Here is a 7,716-nt window from a genome sequence, read left to right as displayed (position 1 = left end):
TGATACGCTACATATGTAAAAAATCTAATATGATCACTCGGAAAAACGGCAACCTGTATTAAGTTAGGGATTATGAGAAACAAGTACCTGTTAATTTTTGGCTCCTGCTCTCACTACTAGATGCTGATTTTCTGACTCTGAATGTACCATGGGCTCTGCTAACCAGACACAGAGTCTGTGCTCTGATTAAAAGTGCATGGTAATTAAGTATAACTCAAATTGTTATTGACAATCTGTCTGTAAGACCCTTGCATGTGGTAGCGCATGTGGGACTAGAGGCCCAGTCGATTGAATGTACTTAAGTGTGCACTACTGTGGTGCCTGTCACCATTTTGGATGCTGCTTTCAAACTTAAATTACATGCAAATTTGACTGTGGAATTAAAGATACCAACAGAGTTTTAAAATACCCTTGTTTTACATAGATGTCATGGTTGAGATCTCCCCTAGGTGCACCAGTGGTAGAGTGCCTTGTAACTATAAGAAGTGATATGATAAAATATCATTTGTGTGCCCTGGTAAGGGAAATGCTGCCAATTTTATTTCTTCTCAATTGACTCACAACGACTCTGTCAGCTAACATGGCAATATGTTATTAAAGTGGAACTATTGAAATAAAGGAGCTATATGGATGCTTCAAAATATCAAAATGTTTTCTATAACAGACACAAAGGTATAGACATTTCTTTTCTGTAAGTCAAAATCCAGCCTTCCAGAGGCTCTTTCCTGCTTTGCCAGTCCGAGCAAAACTGTCTTAATGAGCTGCATTGAGACAAATAATTTCCTGTGGGAGGAGAACTGCAAGCTGCAGAGCACAAGGCAGGAATGTGGTGGAGGGGCCAAAGAGTCTTCAAAAAAGGAATGACAGCTTCACTATTCAAAATCCTGCACCACCAACCAAATAGTAGCCCCACTAAATAGATTATTGAGTGGGCTGGAAGGGGAGTGTTAGGGAAACTTAGTCACACCAGTGGGTTGGCTTAGCCAAATCTAACCATCCAGGAGAGAGTTTCTCGATTGTGTCTGCTGGAAGACTATTGATTTCTCGGTCAGGAATATGCCACACTTTAGAGGAAGTGGGCATACACCTCAGTGGTTCCCTGCATTCCATTGGGAGGTGTGCCATATTGCTTTATACCCCAGAACTATGAATACCTATGGGAGTGTTGTCCATCCACTCAAATCTGCTGCCTGAAACAGCAAAGAGGAAAAGGACAGCCCTGCTGGAACCCTGATCTGTACCCAAAGGATTGCACTCTGAAGGACTGTACCTGCTACAAAATCTGGTACTACAGCTCTCAATACCTTGCCTGGCTTCAAAAGGATTAAAGAGTGGACTCTCTGAAAGCAATAGGTTAACATAGCCCTTCTGCATCGTCTCTACCAAGAAGTCCACACAATGGAGTGCATCCATTTGACACTTTGAACCCAAAGGAGGAAATGCAGGAAGAGGTTTTAGAACTCGGGAGAAGTTTGGAGCAACTTTAGTATAAAGCTGCATAAATTCACCCAGTGTTATGCGGGAGTTGTAGTCCCAGACCCCAAAAAGCAAACCAGAGTATCTGAACCCTTGGCTCATGCTGTGGACCACTTTTCTTCAGCAAGAAACACTTATAGAAGTAAGTGTATAAGTTTTACCTGTAAACATTGATTGCCACGCATGCGATACACTGCAGGCCATTACAACGCAAGTCATTCCAAAGACTTGTTGTAGTGGGCAGAAGGTGTTGGATTTAAAATTCAACACCTTCCCTACTGTTGTACAGACTGGAGTTGGAATAGTAAATTGTACTTTTCGAAAATCCAGTCCCCCCTACAGCAAGTCGTTGTAATGACTTGCATTGTAATGGTATATGATGTAACAAAGCAGTTGTTGAAATGGTATGCGTTGTAATGGTATGCGTTGTAAATGCATATGATGTAACATGACCTAATTGGTCTGAGCTCGCAGCCAGCTACCAAGGTTTGATTTATTTTATTTATTTATTTATTTATGTATTAGTTTTTATATACCACGGACTTTACCCGAAGGCGTCAGAGCGCTTCACAATAGGAACAGTAATGATACATGAGGAGAAAATTACAAGTGAACAAATTACAGAAGCAGACGTTAAGTTACATGAGGTAAAAGTGTCAATTATGAAAAAACAAAATACGTGAGGTAGCAAACAGTGCATTACAGGAGACAAAAGTGACAAGTTTGCAGGTTGCAAGAGAAAACAATGTACAATTAGAGGTATAATACTGCTATATATGCTAGACACTCAGGCACAAGAACAAACGTTATGTAGGCAATTGTGGCACTTGTGCAAGTATCAAAAGCAAACAAAATGTGAGAGGTAGCTAACAGTGTGTTACAAGAGAAAAGTGGCGTGTGCATCTTACAAAAGAGTACCAAGTACAAGGATGATACTGCAATAAATGGCAAACACTCCAACGACAAGAACACACTGGGAAGGCACTTCCATAGTTATGGAGAATAGAATTTTCCATAATGGGAGGTCTTCCTTCAGATAATAGAGAGGGCATGAATGACGCCTTTCGACACCGTCCCCCATAAGGCGCTCTTAGCTAGGCTGTATGACATCGGCCTTAGGGGGACGGTGCTCAGGTGGTTTACTTCTTTCCTTGAAGGCCGCCGCCAGACGGTCTGGGTTTCCCAGAGTTCCGCCGAGATGCCGCCACTGGGAGTTGGGGTTCCACAGGGTTCTGTGTTGAGCCCCACGTTGTTTAACATCTTCATGTCCCCTTTGGCGGCCTTGGTGGAGGCTTACGGTGCCCAGATCGTCTCTTATGCCGACGATACGCAACTCCTCTTCACATGCGGGAAAGACCAAGAGTTTGATGGAGAGAGAATTCGGGACTGTCTTGCATTGGTCTTCGACTGGTTCCAGCGGAACAGTCTGAGGGCCAACTCAAGTAAGTCCGAGGTTCTATTCTTTGGTTGCGCCGCCGATCCGGAGTGGCAGCAATGGTGGCCATCTGACATGAGCCCCCCCGGCACAGCCGTCTTTGGTGGCCAAAAATTTGGGTGTCAAACTTGACAACCAGCTGTCGCTGAGAACTCATATTCTAGGTCTGGCTGGCACCTGCTACGGAATCCTGAAAATGCTCCGCAAATTTCTGCCTCTGCTGTCTGAGGAGCACAAGAGGATTACTGTGCAGGCTCTTGTCGGCTCGAGGCTTGACTATGCTAACGCCCTCTTTCTTGGCCTCCCTGACTACCTGGTTCAGCGCCTACAGGTGGTGCAGAACTCTGCCGCCCGGGCTATTTTCGGCCTTCGTAGACGAGCGCGAGCGTCCGGGCTGCTTCAGACGCTACACTGGCTGCCTATCAGGAAGCGGATCCAGTTCAAATCCTTGACTTTGATGCATAAAGCCCTGTTTGGATCTCTGCGGCGGAGACTGGCCTTCTATCATCCAGTCCGCTCCTTGCGTTCGGAATCCCTCTTTAAAGCGGTGGTCCCGCGGGTGAGGAAGGCCCGCGCGGGAGGACGTTCTTTCAGCTGCAGAGCTCCCCAGCTGTGGAACTTGCTTCCTCTTTCGCTCCGCAGCATTGCCAACTTGCTTCAGTTTAGCAAGAGCCTGAAGACCTGGCTTTTTAATCTTTAGTTCACTTTTACTGTTTATTGCTCTTATTGTTCTTTTCTGTGTTGTGTTATTTTTACTCTGAGCTGCAGGTGGAAAGCGCCGGGACACTCATCCTGAGTAGCCGTGCGCTATATAAAAAGCTACATAACATAACATAACATAACATAACTTTTGCAAGTGTCTTTGGAGGAGAAGAACTTTGAGGTCCGTTTTGAAGGCCTGGGGGGAGGAGGTGGTCCGGAGTTGAGGCGGAACAGAGTACCAGATTCTCACCGCGTTGTTTGGGCCATCGATCTTTCCTTCTTGAAAGTGGGAGGTTCAATCAGTAGATTTTCCGCATTACGTGATGGTCTAGAGCCTCCGGAAAGTTTCAGCTTATTCGCCAGGTAGCGAGGAGAGGAGGAGTGCAGGGTTTTGTGGGTGATACAGGCACTCTTGTAGATAGTTTTAGCCTCAATGGGAAGCCAGCGGAGGGTGGATAACATCGGTGTGATGTGGTCGCTTCTTTTGACCCTATAAATGAAACGAACTGCTGAATGGAGAACAGATTTAAGGGGGGACAAGTGGGATTTGGGGAGGCCAGTAAGAAGAGAGTAAGAAGAAGACCAGCGATTGCACCAGGGTTTTAAGATCCTGCTTCGGGAAGAAGCGACGAATTCCCCAAAGCAGGCGCAGTTGGTGTCGAGCAGACTTTGCAGTGGAATTGATGTGGGAGATTAGATTGAGTTTTTTGTCGAGAATGACACCAAGGGATTTTGCGCTGTTGACAATGATGGGTTTATTGTTAAGTAGATTCATCTGATCCATCCATGATTAAACTGGGGGAGGAGAGAGTGAGGAAGAGAGGAGGAGGAATTCAGTTTTGGAGGTATTCAGAATCAGTTGATGAGTTGACATCCAGTTTTGAATGGAGTCGAGAGTAGAGCTTAGGATGGAGAGATCGTGAGTGGAGGCAACCTTGAGGTATATTTCAGTGTCGTCTGCATAGAGATGATAGTGGATCCCGGATTTACTTAGGACATTTCCCAGTGGTTCTGAATAGAGATTGAACAATGTGGATGCAAGTATAGAGCCTTGGGGAACACCTTGACCTACCACCACAGGAGATGAAAGACTGTTCGCTATTTTGATCATTTGGGATCTATCAGAGAGGAAGGAAGCAAACGATTTAAGCAAAGTGCCGTCCTTGCCAATTCTCTGTTGAAGAGTGTTAAGGAGGATGTTGTGATTGACAGTGTCAAAGGCTGCAGAAAATTCATGGAGAATTAGAAGACAGGATGGCCCCGAATAGAGTATCCTAATCGCGTCATCAACCACTTGCAGTAGGGCTGTTTCAGTGCTGCAGTTTTGGATGAAGCTGGACTGACAATTGTCAAGAAGATCATTGTCCTTGATATGACGAGAGAGTTGTTTCGCTACACATCTTTCTGTGATCTTCGCAAGAAAGGGTAGGTTGGTGATGGAGCGGAAGTTGTTGAGGTCATTCGCATTAGCAGTGGTTTTTTTAAGCAGAGGGGTGACCTGCCCAGTTTTGAAGGAGACAGGAAGGGAGCCTTGACAGAGGGAGAGGATGACCAGAGTGGTCCAATAGGAAAGGGAATGGGTATAGAATTCAATGGCAATGGCACTGGGGATGGGGTCCAGAGAGTGGTTGGAGGGCTTTGTTTCAAGCATGCACTTCAGAGGGGTATCTTCAGATATGGGGTCAAAGTTCTGCCAAGTGGCTGAGGATTTGCGCTCCTCTGGAGGGGTAGGATGAGCGACCTGATCAACAAGTGATTTCACTTTTTCATTGAAAAATATAGCGAAATCCTCTGCTTTATTTGTAGAATCCTCCAACTTGGAAGTTGGTGGAGAGTAGTTAGGCATCTTGATGAGATCGAATAGTTTTTTGGGTCTATTTTTGGCTGAGTCAAGGAGGATTTTGAAATGCGACGCTTTCCCAAGGAAGACGTGCTTGTGGTACTTGGATCTAGATGAACGAAGCGTGGCCAAATTATCGGTGGAGGCCACTTGCCTCCCTTGTTTCTCCAGGAATCTTAGCTGCTTCCTTTCTTCATAGAGGGATTTGTTGAACCAAGGTGCTGAGGGAGTGGGCCTGAGTGACGTTATTGATTTCGGCTGCAAGGACTGTGAGGCATTGGGAGGTGAGATCGTCAACATCTAGGTACGGGTCTAGCCTTGGAAGAGATAACAAAGCTGCTTCACAGAGGGGACCAACATCAATATTTTTAGCATCACGGAACCAGGAGGTAGCCCTTTTAGGTTGGCCAAGAGTTATAGAGTGTGATAGGTGAAGAGAGAATGGGATGAGGAGGTGGTCAGACCAGTCTACATGAATAGGGGTAGTGATAGAAAGCATGCCTCCTTTAGAAATAACAAGGTCCAGGATTGAGCCCTTAGAGTGTGTTGATTCTGTGCAGTGTTGGATAAGATCCTTTGCAGAGAGGAAGGTGGCCAGCGAGTTTGCAGAAGAATCTTGCGAGGAGCCCCAGTGGAGATTGAAGTCACCCACGAAGATCTGATTGTCACTTTGCGAGTATTGGTCGCTGATGAAGTCGGTGAGATCCTCCATAAACAAAGGGCCAAATCGAGGCGGGCGGTAAATGACATGTAATCTGAGGGGTGAGCGGTGGTGAAATTGAAGCTAAAGAGAAAGGCATTCAAAGGTATGGGAGGAGCTGATTGAGCAAAGGAATAATTTGTTGATACCATGACTGAACCCTTTATTGCGTTTGTGGCCTTAGTATTACTGGTGGTCCTTACTTATCACTACTAATAAACCACTATCCCTCATTTGGAGTTCAGCAGTGAGGATACTTGTACGTACATATGTTTAAATTACACTGTCTTATTATCCTGTCCAAACTCACAGCTGCTAAGCTTAGGTTACTGCGTAGGGGTTGGGTGTTGCCAGTTGTTAATCATATGAGAAGGAAGAGCTGATGGAGTCCCTTAAGGCCTGGGCAGGGACATCTCTGGGAAATTAAGGTGATGGGCACAATGGCCCCTCCAACAAGCTGCAGGTGGAGGATGTCCACATTGCCATTTCTTTCAGTATTTGATTCATACGTCCATCTAAGCAAGGGAGAGAAGGCTTCGCCCACCAGAACCAGGGATGTAATTTGAGAATAAAGAGCTGAAGGCTTAGTTAGCTTCCATAGAAGGGAAGAAGTTGGCCCAAGCTGAGAAGTAGGCAGGGGAGGAAGAGAGAAGAAATGGTGGCAGCAACAATGAAGAAGACGCAGAGATGCCCAGGAGCTGTTCATTTGATTGCAGGCTTCCCCAAGGTAATAGTCCCCATGTAGGTATTGGGGGACGACATTGTCAAATTGCTGACTGCATTTGAAATGGCCCTCTAGATGAGAAGGGTCCACTCTAAGTATTGAGGTGCTCTCATGTGGAAATTTATTCTAGTAGCCAGGATGAATATGCTCCAGGACCCCACAAGTGTTAAAGCAGAATTCTACCCACAATTGAGGAAATAAGTAGTCACAAAACTTGATCTGACCACAGAGCAGTGCAGAGTGAAGTTCAGGGACACCCAGAAAGTAAGCACAGTCCTAGGTGGACTTTGTCCACATCTCAGTGAAAGCTCTACAGGGCCAGATTAAAGGTAACCTGGTGAGGGCATTTATAACTTAATTCTTAAGGACCACTTTGTGACTCATTGTGTACAAGAAACGTTATGCCATTACCTAGTAGACTCTAAGCTGTCTAGTCCCAGGGAACTAGGAAAGACAGCTAAAATGGAGCGCCTCCTCCCACCCTATTGCCTTGAGACCCTCACGTATGAGTAGCATGCTTCCAAATTCCCTGATTAATTTATTGACGAGTGCATGAGAAGCCAAGTTTCTAATCAGCACCAGGGAGGAGACTCCAAATAGGTGGGGGTTAGGTCTACAAAAGCCACAAAGACTCCCTCAGTACTCCAGAACACTAAAAAGAAGGAGGGAAGGTCCCATCCTAACTTAGATAAACAGAGACAGAGAACCCAGGGCTCAAGAAATACTTAGACCATAAGGTGTTCTTTGATTGTCAGTAGTCAGTTCACTTCAGGAATGATGACGCCTGTTCTACAAAAGTGGTTAGCACTGAGCTGTTGAGTGTAGCCATAGAGCAGAAT

Source organism: Lissotriton helveticus, chromosome 4_1 (assembly GCF_964261635.1).
Source record: "Lissotriton helveticus chromosome 4_1, aLisHel1.1, whole genome shotgun sequence".
NCBI lineage: Eukaryota > Metazoa > Chordata > Amphibia > Caudata > Salamandridae > Lissotriton > Lissotriton helveticus.
This window is presented reverse-complemented; position numbering follows the sequence as displayed.